Genomic DNA, 11,635 nt, shown 5'->3' with positions numbered 1-11,635 from the left:
AGTCCACCATACCTACCTATGGATTGAGTAAGATCCTTCAAGTAAGTATTCATCAGTGCAAAAAGGCAATAAAAATTGCTTCTAGATGTGTTACATCATTTAGTGTAAGAGAAAATTGAGCGTTGTACAAACTTGTGATGGAAAAATAACAAAAGCGACAGACTGCATAATAAAGATTGCTACCATAAGGGGCAATATAACGTGACGTTCTTTTGCACTAAGAGATTGATCATAGAACCAAAAGCGCATGGCAACTTCTGCTTCCCTCTGTGAAGGGCCTATCTTTTACTTCTATGTATTTACTTTTATGCAAGAGTCAAAGTATTCTTCCCTATTCCTTTTTATTTTCTCTTTTACAAGCACCATGTGGCGAGGAAAGATCTAGGCACATATAACAAGTTGGATATGGGTGGGCATGAGCTATTATTGTTGACATCACCCTTGAGGTGAATACGTTGGGAGGCGAAACTATAATCCCCTTTATTTCTACGGTTGAAACTTTTTGCTCATGTGTACGCGGTGAGTGTTAGCAATCATAAAAGACTATATGATGGTTGAGTATGTGGACTTGCCAAAAGGCTTCGATACGTGACCCTTCCTGAAAAGATGATGAATTGTAGTTGCAAAGTTGACCGAGAACATAGTTTGTTGGTTTCCAATAGAGTTTATGCTTCATACTTCAATGTTGTGATGAATTGTTACTTGCTCATGAGAATTTATATGATAAAAGCTATGCGATAAAGTTTTATGATAAAGTTTGTTGTTGTTATAATAATATGCATGATGCTTCTATGTCTGTATTTTTTTTTATCGACGCCACTCTCTCTAAGCACGTGGACATGTTTTTCGATTTTGGTTTTCACTTAAGGACAAGCGAGATCTAAGCTTTGGGGAGTTGATATGCCCATTTTGCATCATGTTTTCCTACTGTTATTTATAATGTTTTTATGCATAATAATGCTTTATGGAGTAATTCTAATGACTTTTCTCTCATAATATGCAAGGTTCACACAAATAGGGAGAATGTCGGCAATTGGAATTCTGGACCTGGAAAAGCTACGTCAGAGTTACCTATTCAGCACATCTCCAAATGAGCTGACTATTTACGAGGAATTATTTTGCAATATATGAAAATATTGGAGCAAATAACTACCATAGGGGGCCCACCAGGTGGGCATAACCCACCTGGGCGCGCCCTGGTGGGTTGTGCCCTCCTCGGCCCACCTCTGGTGCCCATCTTTCGGTATATATGTCATTTTGACCTAGAAAAAAACCAGGAGGGACTTTCAAGACGAAGCACCGCCGCCTCGAGGCGAACTTGGGCAGGAGCACTTTTGCCCTCCGGCGAAGCGATTCCACCGGGGGAACTTCCCACCTGGAGGGGGAAATCATCGTCATCACCAACAACTCTCCCATCTTTGGGAGGGCAATCTCCATCAACATTTTCAACAGCGCCATCTCCTCTCAAACCCTAGTTCATTTCTTGTGTTTAGTCTTTGTACCGGAACCTTAGACTGGTGCTTGTGGGTGACTAGTAGTGATGATTACATCTCGTAGTTGATTACTATATGGTTTATTTGATGGAAGATTATATGTTCAGATCCATTATGCTATTTAATACCCCTCTGATCTTGAGCATGATTATCATTTGTGAGTAGTTACTTTTGTTCTTGAGGTCATGGGAGAAATCTTGTTGCAAGTAATCATGTGAACTTGATATGTGTTTGATATTTTGATGTTATGTAAGTTATGATTCCCTTAGTGATGTCATGTGAACATCGACTACATGGCACTTCACCTTATTAGGGTCGAAGGGAATGCATTATGGAGTAGTTATTAGATGATGGGTTGCTAGAGTGATGAAAGCTTAAACCCTAGTTTATGCGCTACTTCGTAAGGGACTGATTTGGATCCAAAAGTTTAACGCTATGGTTGGATTTTATCTTAATACTTTTCTCGTAGTTGCGGATGCTTGCGAGGGGGTTAATCATAAGTAGGAGGTTTGTTCAAGTAAGAAAAACACCTAAGCACCGGTCCACCCACATATCAAATTATCAAAGTAGCGAACATGAATCAAACCAACATGATGAAAGTGACTAGATGAAATTCCCGTGTACCCTCAAGAAAACCTCCTACTTATGATTAACCCTAGTTTATGCGCTACTTCGCAAGGACTGATTTGGATCCAAAAGTTTAATGTTATGGTTAGATTTTATCTTAGTACTTTTCTTGTAGTTGCGGTTGCTTGCAAGGGGGTTAATCATAAGTAGGAGGTTTGTTCAAGTAAGAACAACACCTAAGCACTGGTCCACCCACATATCAAATTATCAAAGTAGCGAACATGAATCAAACCAACATGATGAAAGTGACTAGATGAAATTCCCGTGTACCCTCAAGAACGCTTTGCTTATTATAAGAGACACATTTTGGCATGTCCTTTGGCACAAAAGGATTGGGCTACCTTGTTGCACTTTATTTACCATTACCGTTACTTGCTCGTTACAAATTATCTTGCTATCAAACTACTCGTTACCGACAATTTCAGTGCCTGCAGAGATTACCTCGCTGAAAACCACTTGCCATTTCCTTTTGCTCCTTGTTGGGTTCGACACTCTTATTGAAAGGACTATGATTGATCCCCTATACTTGTGGGTCATCACATGCAACAAACATGAACTGGCACTAGGCACTAGATCAATATGTTAGTCCCAAAAATAATATAAAATGTTGCCAAAAGTATATAAAAGTTGTAGAATATTGGCATGAAACAACCAAAACTTGTCGATACGATGGAGATGTGTCATCCTCCTCCTCATCATACTCTTCTTTCTTGTCGCGGACCCTAGCATGTTTCTCCTTCTATTTTTTGGCCTTGCCACGGCGACGTCCTCGTCCACCACGCTTCTGCCAGATCCTCCGGCACCATCTTGAGCCTTCTCCTTGTCTCGCTACTCGTAATCAGCCTTCTGCTTCTCGACAAGCTTCTCAACTTGCCGGCAGTCTTGGAGGTCATGGCCTTTGGTACGGTGGATCTTGCAATACTGCTTGCCGGAGACCTCCGTCTTGTCTGCAGGTGCCAAGGCTTGACACGAGGCGCACCCAGCAACCTCCTTATCAGGGCTCTCAGTGTTGGCCTTCTTGGCAATGTTGACATTGCCAGAGCCTTCAACGGCTACCACTGCTTTGCCCTTGTGCTTCCTGTTGCGATTGCAGCTCTTCTTCTTCAGGGTGGTGGTGGCATCATTATCTTTAGAGTCAACCTCTGTGCCAGCGTCCTCCCAGGGATGTCTCCTCCCCTCTTTAGCACGTGTGCACTTGTAGGCCAGAGCATAAAGCTCGATGATGTCCTTCACCTTGTTCATCGCCAGTTCTTCCCGCATCTTTCGATTATGCACATTTGTGTGAAATGCGGTAATCACGGTGGCAGGGTGGACATTAGGGATGTTGCGCTGGACTCGGGTGAATCTCTGAATGTACTTGTGGGGAGATTCGCCATCCCTTTGTGGTATCACATGCAAATCACTTGGCTGACCGGGAACCTTGTGACCCCCAGTAAAAGCACCAACGAATTCATGGCACAAGTCTGACCACGAAGAGATGGAATCCTTTGGCAAGTTCATAAACCATGATCTGATGTTGGGCTTGAGCACCAACAGAAAGTAGTTGGCTTGCATCTTGTCGTCACATCCCCCGGCAGCCTGCACCGCAATGGTGTAGATGCTTAGGAACTCTAATGGGTGAGTCCCGCTGTCGTATTTCTCCGGCACTTCTGGTTTGAAGTTCCAGGAATTGGGCCACTGGACTTGTCACAGCTCACGAGTAATGCTGGATAGCCACCTCGTAAGGTAGGCCCCCAGAGTACTCTGGCACAAGCTCATCTACAGTGGGGCCCGTGCGTCTGTCGTATTGATGGCACGCTTCTCGGTGCCGCTCGACGGTGGTACAAGCGTCTTCTCTGCGCTGTTCTTGGAGAACTTGGTGCTGGGCATGGTGAGCTCACGGATCAGACGACACCATGGATACATCATCATGGGCGTCTAAACGCTCACTCTACCGTTGCTGTCGTCGTGGAGGGGACTGCATCGTGTTCGTACCGCCTCCAGTCCTTTCGCCAGCAGCGCGCACCGGCGCGGTGGGTTGCTGCTGCGAGGGTCCACACCTGCTGTGGTCTGTCACCATTGGCAAAGCCAATGAGACTTTGGATACTAGATCTCCACTCCTCTATCTTCTCCACAGTAGGAGGAAAATCTAAAAGCAACTATGCACGCGCTAGGGCTTCTTCAGGCGTAGTTGGGAGGGAACGGTGCAAAGAACAAGAGGTGTTCTTGCTTCTAACAGGGTTAGAAAAGGCTCCATCTTGATCGTGCAGTCGTGGCCTATTTTGTCGGCATGCCGACGAGCATGTTGGCCTTGTACATCTTGAGAATGATGTACATGGGCTTTGCCTGGTTATTATCATATTTCCATGTTCATGATAATCGTTTATTATCCATGCTAGAATTGTATTGATCAAAAACTCAGATACATGTGCAGATACATAGACAACAACGTGTCCCTCGTGAGCCTCTACTAGACTAGCTCGTTGATCAAATATGGTTAAGGTTTCCTAACCATAGACATGAGTTGTCATTTGATAACAGGATCACATCATTAGAAGAATGATGTGATGGACAAGACCCAACCATAAGCACACCATTTGATCGTATTAGTTTATTGCTACTGCTTTCTTTATGTCAAGTATTTGTTCCTAAGACCATGAGATCATGCAACTCTCTAACACCCGAGGAATGCCTTGTGTGTATCAAACATCACTTCGTAACTGGGTGATCATAAAGGTACTCTACAGGTATCTCCGAGGGTGTTTGTTCGGTTGGCATGGATCGAGATTGAGTTTTGTCACTCTGTATGATGGAGAGGTATCTCTGGGCCCTCTCGATAATACAACATCACAAGAAGCTTGCAATCAATGTCACTAAGGAGTTAGTCACGGGATTTTGTATTGCAGACCAAGTAAAGAGACTTGTCGGTAATGAGATTGAACTAGGTATGGAGATACCGACGATCGAATCTCGGGCAAGTAACATATCGCTTGACAAAGGGAAATGCATACGGAATTGATTGAATCCTTGGCATCGTGGTTCGACCGATAAAGATCTTCATGGAATATGTGGGAATCAATATGGGCATTCAGGTCCCGCTATTGGTTATTGACTGGAGAGGTGTCTCGGTTATGTCCACATGATTCTCAAACCCGTAGGGTCCGCACGCTTAATGTTTGGTGACGCTAGAGTAGTATTGGGATATTCACGTTGGTGACTGAATGTTGTTCGAAGTCTTAGATGAGATCTCGGACGTCACGAGGAGCTCCGGAATGGTCCGAAGGTAAAGATTTATATATGGGAAGTCATATTTTGGCTACCGGAAAAGTTTCAGGTTTTACCGGTATTGTACTGGGAAGCTTCCGGAAGCTTCCACAAGGTTTGAGAAGGTTCCGGAGGGTTCTGGAGGAGTCCAAAAGTATCCCTCCAGCACCTAGGGCATGCATGGGCTATAGGGGGCGTCCTAGCCTTATTGGGCCAAGCGCACCAGGCTCTTAAGGCCCATCCGCCTAGGGGAAGGGAAACCCGAAGGGAGAGGGCCCTCCACTTGGCTTGGAGGGCACTCCTCGCCCTTTGGCCGCCTCCCCTCCTTGGAGGAGGGGCTAGTGTCGGTGTCAAAACCGGCATATCTCATGTAGGGGGTCCCGAACTGTGCGTCTGAGGATCGAAGGTAACAGGAGGCAGGGGACACGATGTTTACCTAGGTTCGGGCCCTCTTAATGGAGGTAATACCCTACTTCTTGCTTGATTGAATTTGATGAGTATAGGGGTTACAAGAGTTGATCTGCCTCGAGATTGTAATGGCTAAACCCTAGATGTCTAGCCTGTATGATTTGTCTTAGCCTCTACGGACTAAACCCTCTGATTTATATAGACACCGGAGGGGCCTAGGGTTGTACAGAGTTGGTTTACAGAGAAAGGAAACTTCACATCCGGACGCCAAGCTTGCCATCCATGCAAAGGAGAGTCCCATCCGGACATGGGGGAAGGCCTTCTATCTTGTATCTTGACAGCCCATCAGTCCGGCCCATGGCAGATAACTCGGACGCCCGGGGACCCCATAATCCAGGACTCCCTCAGTAGCCCCTGAACCAGGCTTCAATGACGACATGTCTGGCGCGCAGGTTGTCTTCGGCATTGCAAGGTGGTTTCCTCCTATGAATACTCCAAAGCTGTAGAACAAGAGAACTATGTTCGACTCTGTATAACAGTTACAATCCTGAAGCACAAGGGCGAAATACTTAAACAAAATAAGTCATGTCCACTGACAGCTTTTTTTGGCGAGACGTTACGCCTCGCCTTATTATTATATCGAACCGTTTTGTGGCCTCCCACTTTGCGTTTCGAGGCGCGGCCTCTATTGACACGTCTTGTCAAAGCAGAGATCATGTCCCCTTATTGCAGGATTCTCATTAATACGGGCTTGGGTATTCGAACCATTCCGTTCGCACGACCCCTTGGGAGTAGGCAAGTTTTAAGGATTGTGGGGGAGCGCTTGATATTCACTGCCTTTATAAGGGGATAAGGACCCATCCTTTCACCCCACGCCTTCTTCTTCCTCAGCCCTTCCATCCTCGAGCTCTAGCACCCAAGCTTCAATCCTTTCCATCACCACCAAACACTCTAATCATGTCCGGATCCGGCTCTCAAGGCAAGTGGGTGGCCTCCTCCGTAACGGAGAAGGACATCAAGGAGCTCCGCAAGGCGAGGTACCTGACAGCGGAAATCAAACACAGGCTCCCTGCCAAAGAGCAAGTCATCCCCACTCCAGAGCCCGGTGAGAGGGTTGTGTTTATCCCTCACTTCCTCCGTGGACTAGGGTTTCCCCTCCACCCCTTTGTTCATGGTCTCATGTTCTATTACGGGCTAGATTTTCATGATCTAGCCCCGAACTCCTTTCTCCACATCTCGGCATTCATCGTCGTGTGTGAGGCATTCCTCCGCATCCCCCCACACTTCAGCTTGTGGCTCAAGGCTTTCAACGTGAAGCCGAAGGTGGTCGACGGGAAGCACGCGGATTGCGGCGGCGCCATGGTGAGAAAACTCCCCAAAGTCATCTGGCCCAGAGGGGCCTTTGTAGAGACCGTCAAGACATGGCAGCAGGAGTGGTTCTACATCACCGAACCCCACGGCACCAAGTGGGCAGCCGCTCCTGCCTTCAGATCCGGACCCCCGCTGTAGTTGCGTCGTGGACCAATAAGGGTCTGGACTGGGGATCATTCGGCGAGGTGTTGACGCTGCAAAATCACATCAAAAGTATCATAGAGAAGAATACCAGCCTCACAGACGTGATCCAGGTGATGCTCATCCGCCGAACCCTTCCCTGCCAACGCCGGCCTCTCCGCCTGTGGGAGTTCAATCCGGAAGGGCCGCGGACCCTGGAGTGGTTCTTCGGCACAATGCGCGAGGCGATCTGGAAGCTACTCTTCAAGACTCAAAAGTCATGGCCAGAGACGTCCGAGGACATCGGCCTCGATTGCAATCATCCGGCCTCCTCGGTAAGTACTAAATTTCCGAACATAACTTAGTTCATCAATCAAAGGGGTGTATTGAGAATTCCATCCTCTTAAACAGGGCTGGACAAAGAAGGCGGAGCGGATCAGATGTCTAGCTCCACTGCCTGAAAACCCAACTGATCCTCTATTAATGAAGATGCTGGTCCTGGCGCCCTATCAGGCGCCGGAGAAAAAGGCCAAGAAGAAGAATAAGGAGGCCAAAGATGGCCTCCATTGTAAAGGTACCTTGGACATAGTGTCCGGTGAGACCAAAACTCACTCCTCCCACGAGGAGGAGGAGGCAGAAAGAAATTCTCCCCCAAAAGGGAGGAAGAAGAAAAGGGCGGTCTCCAAATACCTAGAGGTGGAGGCGCCCAAAAGGGGGAAAATATCTCTCCCAGATGGCTCAGATTCGGACGCCGAAGGCATCCCCGAGTGGCGCCCCAGGTCGAAGCCCCTTGCCGCATCGTAAGTACCCGAGGATGCCTTACGTAAGCCAGGTCTTTATAACTATGGTCTAACACATTGTATGATGTAGTCTGGCCCACGATCTCCCCCAACAATCGTCGGAGGGGAATTCTTTAGATCCAGGATGATGGAGAGTGAGTCGCCCCCGCGAGCCTCCCCGCCTATCGCCACAGACGACACCCAAGTGTTGCCCCGAAGGGCCTCTCCGGGCAACGGAGCAGTACGGGAGGCCGCCAAAATGGCGCCAGAGGGTAACGCCTTGGCTGCCGAGAACACGGGGGAAGCAATCCCCATGGAGACTGACAGCGGGAGCCTTGACCAGTCTGGCCCCCAGCCGAACACCGTTCCAGAAACCCAAGTGGCTCCGGAACCAAATAAGCGACCCCCTTCAGAGAGGGGAGTGCCAACTCCAGCTGCGACCTCCACTAATCCGGAGGCACCGAACATACTGATGGGGGCACTACAACATGCTTCCATCATGGAGGAGCACCACACCCTGATGGGTGTGGTGGTTGAAAATGTTCAGTCCGCCTAGAGCGGGCTGAACAAAGCCTTCACTAGCCTGCTAAGAGGCTTTGAGGTATGCGATGTAATATTCTTGACCGCTTTTCATATGAAAAATATGCTTGTATATAGATAGTAGCCCCTGAGACTCTGTTTGGCTTTTTGAAAAAAGGCCAAACAGAGCATCCATAATATTCGCTGGAGATAATGTGCTTGTCTATTTTGAGGAACATGCTTCACTGTTAGCAGCAACCGCCCAAGCCACCGAAATTCCGAGCTCAAGCGTAAGCTGGGGCTGGCCGATGAGGATCTAGTCCGCATCAACAAGAGGTTTGATGAATCGCAAGGTATGTTTCAAAATATCTCATTCATACCTGTATTAATATGTAGACACTAAGTTGAAGCTCATGCGCTGCTATGTGTATGATTGCAGGAAGCACTGTTGCGGTTCAGACCCTAAGAGGTGAACTTGCCCAGGCCAAAGAGCAAGCAAGGGTGAACAAAGCGGCCGCTAATAAAGCGGCCGACGATTTGGAGTCCGAACAGGTCGTCCGCCGCCAATACGCGGAGCGGGTGACCGAAGTGGAGCAAGCACTCAAGGACGCTGCCAGAAAGTGCGAGTCCCTGGAAGAGAAGACTAAAGCCCAGGCGACTGACCTTGCCAAGGCTCTTCAAGAGGCCAAGGAGGCGCAGGCCGAATCCCATGCGGCGAGAGAGGATATCAAGCAGGCCGGACAGATAGCAGCCGGTAAGCCCTTTCTCTCACAGAGTAAATTCGGCAATCAGAAGTATGCCTTGCTCACTCGACTGTGGAATGATCCAGATGCTTTTGCAGATCTTCCGAAGAGTGCCACCGATGCCACACGGTTCTTTCGGGCCCAGGAGGGGCACACGACGGAGAAGCTATTCTGGTCATAGTTTGCGGCACAAGAGCGCTCAGGGCTGTTGAATGACCAGATGGCGCACTGGGCCGAGCTGCATAGGATGTCCGGATTGGCCATGAGGGATGTCATAGTCCGGCTATGGCCAGCCGAACCCATCCCAAGCAGCTATTTTAGCCTGGTGTAGCGACTCGTCGACGCGCTGCCCCGAATTGACGTGGTCAAGCGGTCGTCATGTATAGAAGGTGCGCGGCTGGCCTTTGCCCGTGTCAAGATGCACTGGTTAAAAATGAAGGCCGCCGTCATGGCAGTTGAGGGTCCGCCCGGAGGCAAGGACCACCGCAAGCCGGAGCGCTGTTTTGAAAACGCCCTAGAGGGTGCCCGCTTGATAGAGGGCCAGTGCTCGAAGAATATTATGTTCGAATGGATATATCCGAACTGCCCAGATGTTGTATTATAAACCAAGGCTTTGTAATATATTTGTGCCTTTTATCTTAAAGTATTTTACCTCCTGTGCGGCCATTTCTATCCCTAAGAGTTTACTAGTCGTCGGCTTCAGCCTCCACATAGATACTACGGGGGTGTTCTGGATAGCACATAACCACCCTTGTCCCAACGTCTTGGTCCGTGAAGGAGGTGTCAGTGCGGCGAACCAGGCAATCGGATTATGCGGCTTTATCCTCTCACTTAGCCATAAGAGTTTGACAATGGGACTGTAAGATAGCCCCTGGTGCATATGTGGCTATCCAAAATTGGACGCCTTAAGCGCGTGACTGGGGAGAGCCAGTCCTTCGTGTAATACGAAAGAAATAACTAGAGATTTAGTAAGTCACTGAATTGCTGACCAGCTCTCGCCGCATCATGACAGTTAATTTTTGGCTTTCTCTACTGAGGTGCTTGACTGGACGAACCAGAAACACAATCGTAGTAGTTCTCCCTTTACTACCTTAGCCGAACAAGCGGAACGTAAGGTGGTAATCACAGGAGTCGGGCAACCCAACTATTGACCAAAGACATGATTCAGAGCCGATGCATATAATGCCATATTCGTGACGCCGAAGTATATTATAAAAGTGTTCGAACTTCTTTTGCTTTGAAAAATATACGTGGCCGGATAGAGCCCCTAGCAGTTTGAATCATGCCGAGGTGTATATGACAATCTGACATAAAGAGGGAATACATATTTGGGAAATGAGCCAATACCGAATAGGGTTGGGCGAAACTATTTCCATTATAGTCTGATTGATACATCAAAACGTATTTTTACAGAGGGTGTGATAAGCATCGAGGCTATTTTACATGCCGAACACAAGGGAAAGCTGTATATAGGTGCTAAAAAGGAAAATATGATCTTCAAGATCCTTTGGACACTCTGCCGCACGTCTATGCTGCTTTTTGCCTTGGTGTATGATCCTTTGAGAGGATCAACGATCAAGTGTACATGAGGGGCCTAGAAGAGGGCCCTTGGTACCATCAAAAGGTGATGTGGGTTGTGAAGAACCTGAAAAAATAAAAATAAGAAGAAAAAGGGGAGAATGTGAGGGTCCAGATAGGGTCAAGCCATATTGTGGATTTAGTTGTGGTGTGCCTCCATCCTTGCCCATGGTATCTTTAGTGCGTAGTTATGTACGAGCGGTACGTATGCCGCTATCAATTTGGGGCTTGGACAGAGGCCGAATTGTTAATCCAGCTCTGGACGAGCCGGACTACCATTATGCAGGTTAGACCGGACTCGTTTAACGGTGTCTGGTGGCTTGACTGCCGATGTAGTATTCGGCTTGATAAGGCCACCCTGCACTTCGGCTACGAGGGCCGCGGTATGCTCCTCAGTACGGAGGGAGTGCTCCATGTTTCCATTGACTGTTATAACGCCACATGGTCCAGGCATCTTGAGCTTTAGATAAGCATAGTGCAGGACTGCATTGAAACGGGCAAAAGCGGTTCGTCTGAGGAGTGCGTGATAGCCACTGCAGAAGGGGACGATGTCAAAGATCAAGTCTTCGCTACGGAAATTATCCGGTGAACCGAAGACTACTTCCAGCGTTATGGACCATGTGCGACAGGCCTCAACGTCGGTATCACTCCTTTAAAGGTGGTTTTAGTGGGTTTGATTCTCTGTGGATCAATACCCATTTTGTGGACAGTGTCCTGATAAAGCAGGTTAAGGCTGCTATCACCGTCCATAAGG

The sequence above is a fragment of the Triticum urartu genome, chromosome 5A, assembly GCF_056163025.1.
Source record: "Triticum urartu cultivar PI428250 chromosome 5A, HENAU_Tu73, whole genome shotgun sequence".
NCBI lineage: Eukaryota > Viridiplantae > Streptophyta > Magnoliopsida > Poales > Poaceae > Triticum > Triticum urartu.
This window is presented reverse-complemented; position numbering follows the sequence as displayed.